Source organism: Bombina bombina, chromosome 5 (genome assembly GCF_027579735.1).
Source record: "Bombina bombina isolate aBomBom1 chromosome 5, aBomBom1.pri, whole genome shotgun sequence".
Classification (NCBI taxonomy): domain Eukaryota; kingdom Metazoa; phylum Chordata; class Amphibia; order Anura; family Bombinatoridae; genus Bombina; species Bombina bombina.
The window spans coordinates 73,283,544-73,296,372 of NC_069503.1; the positions used below are offsets into that span (position 1 = coordinate 73,283,544).

Sequence of the window (12,829 nt, forward strand, 5' to 3'; positions counted from 1 at the left end):
TATTTTCTCCTGAAAGAAATGTTAAATATCAGTTGTTTAAATATAAGTTAAATTGGATACTGAAGTATTAGTATTGTACTTCCTACAAATTCTCACTGTCAGACATTTTGTCATGTGCTCCACCCCCAGTCCTTTAACTTCTCTTGGTCAATACTGAGTTTACTTAAAGGGACATAATACTCAAATGCTAAATCACTTGAAACTGATGCAGTATAACTGTAAAAAGCGGACAGGAACATATCACCTGAGCATCTCTATGTAAAAAGGAAGATATTTTACCTCACAATCTCCTCAGCTCAGCAGAGTTAAGTTCTGTGTAAAAAGTTATACTCAGCTGCTCCCAGCTGCAGGTAAAAAAATAAAAAGAATGAAGAAATTAACTGCAGCCAATCAGCATCAGCAGTGCTGAGGTCATGAACTCTTTTAGTTTGATCTCATAAGATTTGACTTAACTCTCATGAGATTTCATAGTAAGCTTCCTTTAACCTGAATAGGGAAATAATATGAGAGTTCACGAGGCTCATCCCCTAAGCTTTCCCAGGACAGACACACTAATAAGCTGCTTAGAAATCCTTTACAATGGGATGTGGCTACTGAGGAACTTTTGAGGTAAAATATCATTCTTTTTTACATAGAGATGTTCAGGTGATATTTTCTAATCAGCTTTTTACAGCTATGCTGCATCACTTTCAAGTGTTTAAACTAGGGTTGCACCGATACCATTTTTTTAAGACCAAGTACAAGTACCGATACTTGTTTTCAAATACTCGCCGATACCAATTACCGATACTTTTTTTTTTAATCTCATGTGACAGTTAACTAAGCACAATACAGACTAATTATTTAAGAAGGACTTGTAACTTAAAAGGAATAATAAAACAGTTTTATTTCTCATAAAGTTCACAGAACATGTTTATAAATAAAAATATTAAAATAAAATATATTAATAATAACAACAAATAACAAATATAAAATCACAACCATCCAAAAGTGCAATGCAGTAAAAATAGAAAAAACATAATTTATGTAAGAACTTACCTGATAAATTCATTTCTTTCATATTAGCAAGAGTCCATGAGCTAGTGACGTATAGGATATACATTCCTACCAGGAGGGGCAAAGTTTCCCAAACCTCAAAATGCCTATAAATACACCCCTTACCACACCCACAAATCAGTTTAACGAATAGCCAAGAAGTGGGGTGATAAGAAAAAAGTGCGAAAGCATAAAAAATAAGGAATTGGAATAATTGTGCTTTATACAAAAAAATCATAACCACCACAAAAAAGGGTGGGCCTCATGGACTCTTGCTAATATGAAAGAAATGAATTTATCAGGTAAGTTCTTAAACTTATTCATAATTCATAAATTATGTTTTCTTTCATGTAATTAGCAAGAGTCCATGAGCTAGTGACGTATGGGATAATGACTACCCAAGATGTGGATCTTTCCACGCAAGAGTCACTAGAGAGGGAGGGATAAAATAAAGACAGCCAATTCCGCTGAAAAATAATCCACACCCAAAATAAAGTTTAAATCTTATAATGAAAAAAACTGAAATTATAAGCAGAAGAATCAAACTGAAACAGCTGCCTGAAGTACTTTTCTACCAAAGACTGCTTCTGAAGAAGAAAACACATCAAAATGGAGACTCACAAGAAAGAGCAGATAATTCAGAAACTCTTCTAGCAGAAGAGATGGCCAAAAGAAACAAAACTTTCCAAGAAAGTAATTTAATATCCAGCGAATGCATAGGTTCAAACGGAGGAGCTTGAAGAGCCCCCAGAACCAAATTCAAACTCCAAGGAGGAGAGATTTACTTAATGACAGGTTTTATATGAACTAAAGCCTGTACAAAACAATGAATATCAGGAAGATTAGCAATCTTTCTGTGAAAAAGAACAGAAAGAGCAGAGATTTGTCCTTTCAAGGAACTTGCAGACAAACCTTTATCCAAACCATCCTGAAGAAACTGTAAAATTCTAGGAATTCTAAAAGAATGCCAGGAAAAATGATGAGAAGAACACCAAGAAATGTAAGTCTTCCAGACTCGATAATATATCTTCCTAGATACAGATTTACGAGCCTGTAACATAGTATTAATTACGGAGTCAGAGAAACCTCTATGACTGAGAATCAAGCGTTCAATCTCCATACCTTCAAATTTAAGGATTTGAGATCCTGATGGAAAAAAGGACCTTGCGATAGAAGGTCTGGTCTTAACAGAAGAGTCCACGGTTGGCAAGTAGCCATCCGGACAAGATCCGCATACCAAAACCTGTGAGGCCATGCTGGAGCCACCAGCAGAACAGACGAACGCTCCTTTAGAATCTTGGAAATCACTCTTGGAAGAAGAACTAGAGGTGGAAAGATATAGGTAGGATGATACTTCCAAGGAAGTGACAATGCATCCACTGCTTCCGCCTGAGGATCCCTGGATCTGGACAAATACCTGGGAAGCTTCTTGTTTATATGAGAAGCCATCAGATCTATTTCTGGAAGTCCCCACATTTGAACAATCTGAAGAAATACCTCTGGGTGAAGAGACCACTCGCCCGGATGTAATGTCTGGCGACTGAGATAATCCGCTTCCCAATTGTCTATACCTGGGATATGAACCGCAGAAATTAGACAGGAGCTGGATTCCGCCCAAACAAGTATTCGAGATACTTCTTTCATAGCCAGAGGACTGTGAGTCCCTCCTTGATGATTGACATATGCCACGGTTGTGACATTGTCCGTCTGAAAACAAATGACTCTCTCTTTAGAAGAGGCCACGACTGAAGAGCTCTGAAAATCGCACGGAGTTCCAAAATGTTGATTGGTAATCTCGCCTCCTGAGATTCCCAAACCCCTTGTGCTGTCAGAGACCCCCATACAGCTCCCCAACCTGTCAGACTTGCATCTGTTGAGATCACAGTCCAGGTCGGAAGAACAAAAGAAGCCCCCTGAACTAAACGATGGTGGTCTGTCCACCACGTCAGAGAGTGTCGTACAATCGGTTTTAAAGATATTAATTGCGATATCTTTGTATAATCCCTGCACCACTGGTTCAGCATACAGAGCTGAAGAGGTCGCATGTGAAAACGAGCAAAGGGGATCGCGTCCGATGCAGCAGTCATAAGACCTAGAATTTCTATGCATAAGGCTACCGAAGGGAATGATTGAGACTGAAGGATTCGACAAGCTGAAACCAATTTCAGACGTCTTTTGTCCGTCAGCGACAGAGTCATGGACACTGAATCTATCTGGAAACCTAAAAAGGTTACCCTTGTCTGAGGAATCAACAAACTCTTTGGTAAATTGATCCTCCAACCATGTTCTCGAAGAAACGATACAAGTCGATTCGTATGAGATTCTGCTAAAAGTGAAGACTGAGCAAGTACCAAGATATCGTCCAAATAAGGAAATACCACAATACCCTGTTCTCTGATTACAGATAGAAGGGCACCGAGAACCTTTGTAAAAATCCTTGGAGCTGTTGCTAGGCCAAACGGCAGAGCCACAAACTGGTAATGCTTGTCTAGGAAAGAGAATCTCAGAAACTGATAGTGATCTGGATGAATCGGAATATGCAGATATGCATCTTGTAAATCTATTGTGGACATATAATGCCCTTGCTGAACAAAAGGAAGAATAGTCCTTATAGTTACCATTTTGAATGTTGGTATCCTTACATAACGATTCAATATTTTTAAATCCAGAACTGGTCTGAAGGAATTCTCCTTCTTTGGTACAATGAAGAGATTTGAGTAAAACCCCAGCCCCTGTTCCAGAACTGGAACTGGCACAATTACTCCAGCCAACTCTAGATCTGAAACACATTTCAGAAATGCTTGAGCCTTCACTGGATTTATTGGGACACGGGAAAGAAAAAATCTTCTTGCAGGAGGCCTTATCTTGAAGCCTATTCTGTACCCTTGTGAAACAATGTTCTGAATCCAAAGATTGTGAATCGAATTGATCCAAATTTCTTTGAAAAAACGTAATCTGCCCCCTACCAGCTGGGCTGGAATGAGGGCCGCACCTTCATGTGGACTTGGGAGCTGACTTTGGCTTTCTAAAGGGCTTGGATTTATTCCAGACTGGAGATGGTTTCCAAACTGATACTGTTCCTGTAGGGGAAGGATCAGGCTTTCGTTCCTTATTATGACGAAAGGAACGAAAACGATTAGCGGACCTAAATTTACCTTTAGATTTTTTATCCTGTGGTAAAAAAGTTCCTTTCCCCCCAGTAACAGTTGAAATAACAGAATCCAACTGTGAACCAAACAATGTATTACCCTGGAAAGAAAGGGAAAGCAAAGTTGACTTAGAAGACATATCAGCATTCCAAGTTTTAAGCCATAAAGCTCTTCTAGCTAAAATAGCTAAAGACATATACCTGACATCAACCCTAATGATATCAAAGATGGCATCACAAATAAAGTTATTAGCATGTTGAAGAAGATTAACAATGCTATGAGTATTATGATCTGTTACTTGTTGTGCTAAAGCTTCTAACCAGAAAGTTGAAGCTGCAGCAACATCCGCCAAAGATATAGCAGGTCTAAGAAGATTACCTGAACATAAGTAAGCTTTTCTTAGAAAGGATTCAATTTTCCTATCTAAAGGATCCTTAAAGGAAGTACTATCTGCCGTAGGAATAGTAGTACGTTTAGCAAGAGTAGAGATAGCCCCATCAACCTTAGGGATTTTGTCCCAAAACTCTAATCTGTCAGATGGCACAGGATATAATTGCTTAAACCGTTTAGAAGGAGTAAATGTATTACCCAGATTATTCCATTCCCTGAAAATTACTTCAGAAATAGCATCAGGGACGGGAAAAAACCTCCGGAATAACTACAGGAGGTTTAAAAACCGTATTCAAACGTTTAGATTTAGTATCAAGAGGACCAGACTCCTCTATTTCTAATGCAATTAAGACTTCTTTAAGTAAAGAACGAATAAATTCCATTTTAAATAAATAAGAAGATTTATCAGTATCAATCTCTGAAACAGAACCTTCTGAACCAGAAAAATCAGTATCAGAAACAGAATCAGAATGATGATGTTCGTTTAAAAAGTCATCTGAAACATGAGAAGTTTTAAAAGACCTTTTACGTTTACTGGAAGGAGGAATAACAGACATAGCCTTCTTAATAGATTTAGAAACAAAATCTCTTATGTTAACAGGAACACCCTGAATATTAGATGTTGATGGAACAGCAACAGGTAATGGAACATTACTAAAGGAAATATTATCTGCATTACAAAGTTTGTCATGACATTCATCACAAACAACAGCCGGAGAAACAGTTACCACAAGTTTACAACAAATACACTTAACTTTGGTAGATCCAGCATCAGGCAGCGATTTTCCAGAAGATGCTTCTGATTCAGGGTCAATCTGAGACATCTTGCAATATGTAATAGAAAAAACAACATATAAAGCAAAATTGATCAAATTCCTTAAATGACAGTTTCAGGAATGGTAAAAAATGCCAATGAACCAGCTTCTAGCAACCAGAAGCAAATAAACAATGAGACTTAAATATTGAGGAGACAAAAATGACGCCCATATTTTTTAGCGCCAAAAAAGACGCCCACATTAATTGGCGCCTAAATGCTTTTGGCGCCAAAAATGATGCCACATCCGGTAACGCAGACACTTTTGGTGCAAAAACGTCAAAAAAATGACGCAACTTCCGGCGACAAGTATGACGCCGGAAATGACACAGAAAATTTTTGCGCCAAAAAAGTCCGCGCCAAGAATGACGCAATAAAATGAAGCATTTTCAGCCCCCGCAAGCCTAACAGCCCACAGGAAAAAAAGTCAAATTTTAAGGTAAGAAAAAATTGGTTTATTCATATGCATTATCCCAAATATGAAACTGACTGTCTGAAATAAGGAACGTTGAACATCCTGAATAAAGGCAAAAAATGTTTAAACACATATATTTAGAACTTTATATAAAAGTGCCCAACCATAGCTTAGAGTGTCACAAAATAAGACTTACTTACCCCAGGACACTCATCTACATGTAGTAGAAAGCCAAACCAGTACTGAAACGAGAATCAGTAGAGGTAATGGTATATATAAGAGTATATCGTTGATCTGAAAAGGGAGGTAAGAGATGAATCTCTATGACCGATAACAGAGAACCTATGAAATAGACCCCATAGAAGGAGATCATTGAATTCAAATAGGCAATACTCTCTTCACATCCCTCTGACATTCACTGCACACTGAGAGGAAAACCGGGCTCCAGCCTGCTGCGAAGCGCATATCAACGTAGAATCTAGCACAAACTTACTTCACCACCTCCATGGGAGGCAAAGTTTGTAAAACTGATTTGTGGGTGTGGAGAGGGGTGTATTTATAGGCATTTTGAGGTTTGGGAAACTTTGCCCCTCCTGGTAGGAATGTATATCCCATACGTCACTAGCTCATGGACTCTTGCTAATTACATGAAAGAAATAGTAAAAATAGAACAGTGCACTGTTTAATCATATGGAACAACACTATGGGCTAAATTACATTTGACTGGTAAGTTTTACCAATGCTATGCAAAAGTCTATGGAGTTGGAAATGTGAACAACGCATTGATAAAGCTTACCAATCAAATGTAATCTAAATCTAGTCCTATAATTGCAGGATGAGTGTTCATTGGAATTAACTTAATTTTTGCCATGAGTAGTCTTCCTGCAATTATATAAGCTAACCTATGGATGTTCCTCAGAGTACAGTATGTTTTGAACATCATTGTGCAAGATGAGAACTACCAGTAAAAAAAGGCAATTTAGCAATTAGAATAATTTTTCAAAAGTCAGTGGCAAGTTCTTTTTAAGGAACAGAACAGAAGCCTCTCTGCATGTTCAGCTATAAGTCTGTTTTTGCTATCAGTAAGGAGGTTTGACTCTAAGTTGATCAGTCTTTTACTTTCCACAATACTGCATGGGGCAAGATATTTTTGGACCATTTTAGCCAGAGCTGGAAATCTCAGTTTATTAACTGCCCAGTACTTCAGGGGTTTGTCTGAACGAGGTACAGTGATCTCTCCTACAATAATACAAATAACAGCAATTTGTATTGGCAGAACAGTAGTAAACAATTTTTAGTTTAGTCTCCACTTCAGCTTAAAATGAAATGGGAACATGCAGTTTGAAAAAACGCCATGAGATAGCATATGGGTAGGAAGTGGAGCTATCGGTATAAGTATCAGTGCATTTGCACGTGTACAAGTACCCATGCAAATACTTGGTATCGGCACCGATACCGATACTAGTATCGGTGCAACCCTAGTTTAAACATTTGGGTATTATGGCCCTTTAAATCACACTGCAATGGGGTGTGGGAGAGATAGGCACTAAAATGTTCATTTCAATTGTTATCTTGGAAAGAGTTAAGAAAATAAAGAATGTGTGTTTACATAGAGAGATAATATAATGAGATGTTCTTTTGGTAAATTTAGTCCATTTAAAAGAACCATAAAATATAGAATTACAAGACCACCTATGCATAATAAAAATACAATACTTACTATGATTTTTAAAAGAGCAACAGATTGTATTCTGATAAATGTAGTTCTGCACCTGTACCATGTGACAGCTATCAGCCAATAACAGACTCATATCTTTATAAAATTTGACTCCTGCATATGCTAAGTAGGAGCTGGTGCCTTATAACAGTGTAAGTCGTGGGGGTCTGAAAGAAAAAAATAAACAAAAATATTTAAAAAAATAATAATAAAAAACCCTTAGATCAGCTTAGCACCCAGGTGAGAAAGTGCTTAGCACTCAAAGGGTTAAAAGGCTGTGTAGAATTTGATAATGAAAATAAATTACAAACAGTATAAAGTGTATGGCAAATTTCACCTTTAGGTTTAGTTTTTATGTAAAATAACTGTTTGCTGTTTTATACACCGGTAAAACAAGTCATTAGAAACACATTAAAGGGACAGCAAAGTCACAATTAAACTTTTATGATTCAAATTTAAATATTTTTCCAATTTCCTTTGATTATCAAATCTGCTTTATTCCCTATGGTGCGCTAGTTGCTGATTAGTGGCACATACAAGCCTCTTGTCATTGGCTCACCTTATGTGCTCAGCTAGCTCCCAGTAGTGCATTGCTGCTGCTTCAGTAAAGGATATCTAGAGAATAAAGCAAATATCATAATAGAAGTCAGTTGGAAAGTTGTTGAAAATCATATGTTCTATTTAAATGATAAAAACATTTGGGGTTTCTTGTTATTTTACAGGAAAACCAAATTTACAGGACACTGTCCCTTTAAGTCTGTGATCATGTGACATAAACAGCAGCAGCTGAAGGTGCAGAATACACTTACTAAGGTCTTTACTAGCAACAAGAATCAGTCACAGATCAGTGGGATAAACGTTCTGATGATAAACAGGTGCAGCTAATAAAAATAAGAAATGTATTATAAAATAACCTCATTAAAAATAAAATAATATGCAGATCACAAGATATTTATGATTAGATCAGTATATGTGATGAGACTGATACAACAGGGCCATAAGCTGAGTGATATTTATTACTGGAGCAAATAGCAGCTTCACACTAATATTAAATGAAAATGGTTTATCTGGGCTCTACAGTTAGTTATAAACCTATAGGGAAATACAGGATTCTAATTGGCTGAAACTTAAAAATCTATTGCTCATTGGATAACAGGAACAGCCCCCACAAATGTATTATTGTACAGACCTCCTCAAGCTTGAAAATATGGTTTGGTTCTGCTACAAACATTCATTTTACAAACTGCAGTAAATTATTATGTATTAAATTAGCCTTTTTAATGAAAAAACTAAACAATAAATTCATGAACACAGCATGAAAAATATAGAAAACAAATTAAATAAATACAGTTGAGTTTTTTTTTTATATAAACTCTGTTTCTTATATGAAGTGAAATATTTTATCTTTATCATAACAAAATACAGATCAATATTTTCTCATCATTATATAAAACACAACAGTGTGAGGCTGTTAATAAAGATTTATGTCAGGTTTTGCATATTACCGTTTAGCAGAAGCTCTGTAAGTATGAAGTCTCTCTGGTTCCTCCTGTGATATCACTGAGTGTTACACAGATATTTATACTACTGTGGGAGTGTCACCTTTCTCTGTGTGACTCACATGAGTACAACTTGTCAGTTGGGAGACAATGAGAGGGTCACACCTGGACTTTTGTTCTCATATAGATGTCTATTGTCCCCTCTGGTGTCACATGAATACAGAGTCCCTGCCTCCCCCTCAGGGTGTGATTATCATATGGATAGGTAAGGAGGAAACAAACTGTTTATTTAAATGTGAGATTTTTCTGTTGTGTCCTAAAATATCTCAGGATACAGCATTATATTATGTTTTTATTGATTGAAATTGTTATTCTAACATAATTTAGTTGCAAACAGACATATAATATTAACAAGTTATTAGATACATACAGTATGTGATACAATGCTGAGTATTTCTATATTAATCATTTGACCCTTTTATTGTTTGCTTACTAACTGTACAGTTTCTTTTTCTAATCTTTCTAGCATACATTATATTTCTTATATATACTGTGTGTGTGTATGTATGTGTGTGTGCGCGTGTATATATAAAAATCTAATTTCCCAAATATCAGCACTCACTGTTCCCTTGATCAAAGTGCAGGGTGCAATCCAGATAATATCCAAAATAAAGCCCAAGAGATGCACTCACCGTGATTTTTTCACAGGAGTCTGAAGACGGGGGTCACTACCCGAAAATGTTAACTCACTTTTAATACATTTTCTGTAACATGGCGAGTGCATCTCTTGGGCTTTATTTTTATTATATATATATATTTCTACACATATAAATTGCTGCACTCTGCGACCAACTGTGTGCTTTTGTAATTAGTCACTGTATTACTTGTTGTATTTAAAAGAAGCCCCCGTCAGCTGTGTAACATTTTCCATAGATATAATATATACTTACATACACATAATATATACTTACACACATATAATATATACTTACACACATATAATATATACTTACATACATATAATATATACTTACACACATATAATATATACTTACATACACATAATATATACTTACATACATATAATATATACTTACACACATATAATATATACTTACATACATATAATATATACTTACACACATATAATATATACTTACATACACATAATATATACTTACATACATATAATATATACTTACACACATATAATATATACTTACATACATATAATATATACTTACATACATATAATATATACTTACATACATATAATATAAACTTACATACACATAATATATACTTACATACATATATATACTTACACACATATAATATATACTTACATACATATAATATATACTTATATACATATAATATATACTTATATACATATAATATATACTTACACACATATAATATATACTTACACACATATAATATATACTTACATACATATAATATATACTTATATACATATAATACATACTTACATACATATAATATATACTTACATACATATAATATATACTTATATACATATAATACATACTTACATACATATAATATATACTTACATACATATAATATATACTTACATACATATAATATATACTTATATACATATACACAAACCATATTGCTCTGTCATTTTTTAACACAAATCCATACTTTGCAAAAGCCTAAAATAAAACATTTTACAGGAATTTCTAAAATAACAGACCTGCAGTATTGTGGGTTTGTTATAATTAGCATTATCTAGCATTTTGTTAAAAAAAATAAGAAAATAGTAAAAACTACATATAAATTGTTAAATGTCTGTAAAGCTGCATATATTTAAATTAACCCCTTAGTGACCAGACCATTTTCAATTTTCTTACCGTTAAGGACCAGTGCTATTTTTACTTTTCTGCAGTGTTTGTGTTTAGCTGTAATTTTCCAAAAATACTCAATGTTTACATGTTCTTTGCTTTTTTTGCAAGTTATAGGGCAATAAATACAAGTAGCACTTAGCTATTTCCAAACCATTTTTTTTTTCAGAATTAGCGATAGTTACATTGTAACACTGATATCTGTCAGGAATCCCTGAATATCCCTTCACATGCAGTAGACAACCCAAAATATTGATCTAGGCCCATTTTGGTATATTTCATGCCATCATTTCACCACCAAATGCGATCAAATAAAAAATGTTTTTAACTTTTTCACAGACTTTAGGTTTCTCACTGAAATTATTTACAAACAGCTTGTGCAATAATAATTAAAAGGCCGCCAATTGCAGCTGCGCAGCACACTTATTCCCAGCAGTGAAGTGGTTAATTAGGTAGATTGCAGTGGCGGCTCGTGGGTTATTTAAATGGGCTTTCACAATACATTACATTATCATATAATGGACCTGCAGGGATAACCATGTCTCTGCCAGCAGCCTGAGAGTATGAAAGCTGTTAAACACTCCAAAGGTTTGGAAAACAGCACACTTTTTCTTAGGCCTGTGGGGCACGGAATAAAGGACCTGCCACGTCCAAAAATACAGTCCAAGTAACAAAGGATATTCCAGCCTCCAATATTTAAAAAGAACCTTTATTCTCTTACATGGGGTCCACAGCAATAGAACATACAACGTTTCAAGCCTTAAGTGTACATGATTAAGAGCCTATAGCAGGCTTGAAACATTGTATGTTCTATTGCGGAGGACCCCATGTGAGAGAATGAAGGTTCTTTTTAAATATTGGAGGCTGGAATATCCTTTGTTACTTAGTGTGAAAGCTGTGTCAGCAATGCACTAGCCATGAAGTGCCTAATGATGGTGCAGTGTTAGGATTATTCTGTGAGTTCATATCTAGGACGTGTGGAGATCTATGTGCAGAAACACTAGCACACAGACAGACACACACACAGACTCACAGACATTAACACAAAGACACACACAGGCATACACACACAGACAGACACAGACTCACAGACATTAACACAAAGACACACACAGGCATACACACATACAGACACTAACACACTGGCATACACACACATACAGACACACAGAGACACTAACACACAGTCACACACTTACACAGACAGACTAACACACACAGGCATACACACACAGACACACTAACACATACAAAGACACTAACACACAGAGACACACACACAGACAGACACTGACATACACAGGCATACACGCACACACACACACACACACACACACAGTGTTTGTTTATTTTTGGGGTTGTAATAGCAGCTAGGTTTAGCATTATGCTTGGTGATTGTATGGACAGTTTGCTCACACAGTGCTACATACATCAGCAGCCTTCAGAGGTTGAGTAGTGCATGAGAATGCTGGTGCACCAGCAACCAATCAACAACTGACCTGATTTCTGGAAGTAAAGATCTGCCTCTGAGGCAAAAAAACAAGCTTTCTTTAGCAGTGATCTTAGGACTGCAAAATATATTTTTTAAAACAAAATCTAATACATTACTGCTACTCTGACAATATAAAAATAAATAAAAACTTTCTGCATGCAGATCTGCTCACTGCCTAATTTAACTATTTAGGAAACAGCTTGCAAGTAAAAAGCAGTGCTCTAATTGTTCCCTAAATAGTTACGTTAAGCAATTAGCAGATCTGCACGAATTGTGCTTCGTTTCTCCACTATGAGATAAGCAGCAGTTTAGGTGAGATTTTCGTTTAAAACAAAGCTGCTGATATTACCATAGGAAGCAGATTTCACTGATATCAGATCTGTATACACTCACTGCAGACACGGACTGATAGCAGATCTGTATACACTCACTTAAGACACGGACTGA

The 12,829-nt window shown here is 35.8% G+C and overlaps 1 protein-coding gene across 1 annotated transcript in view; it reads right to left on the reverse strand.

Moving 5' to 3' along the window:
* LOC128659897 (gastrula zinc finger protein XlCGF26.1-like) overlaps nucleotides 1–8,131 on the reverse strand; it is a 70,266-nt gene extending 62,135 nt beyond the window's left edge. Inside the window, exons 1-2 of the mRNA XM_053713484.1 lie at nucleotides 8,080–8,131; nucleotides 7,524–7,687 (exon numbers count right to left, since the gene is read on the reverse strand). The gene's annotated coding sequence lies outside the window, so the exon portion shown is untranslated. The remainder of the gene's footprint in view (nucleotides 1–7,523; nucleotides 7,688–8,079) is intronic.
* Between the last annotated feature and the right edge of the window lie 4,698 nt (nucleotides 8,132–12,829).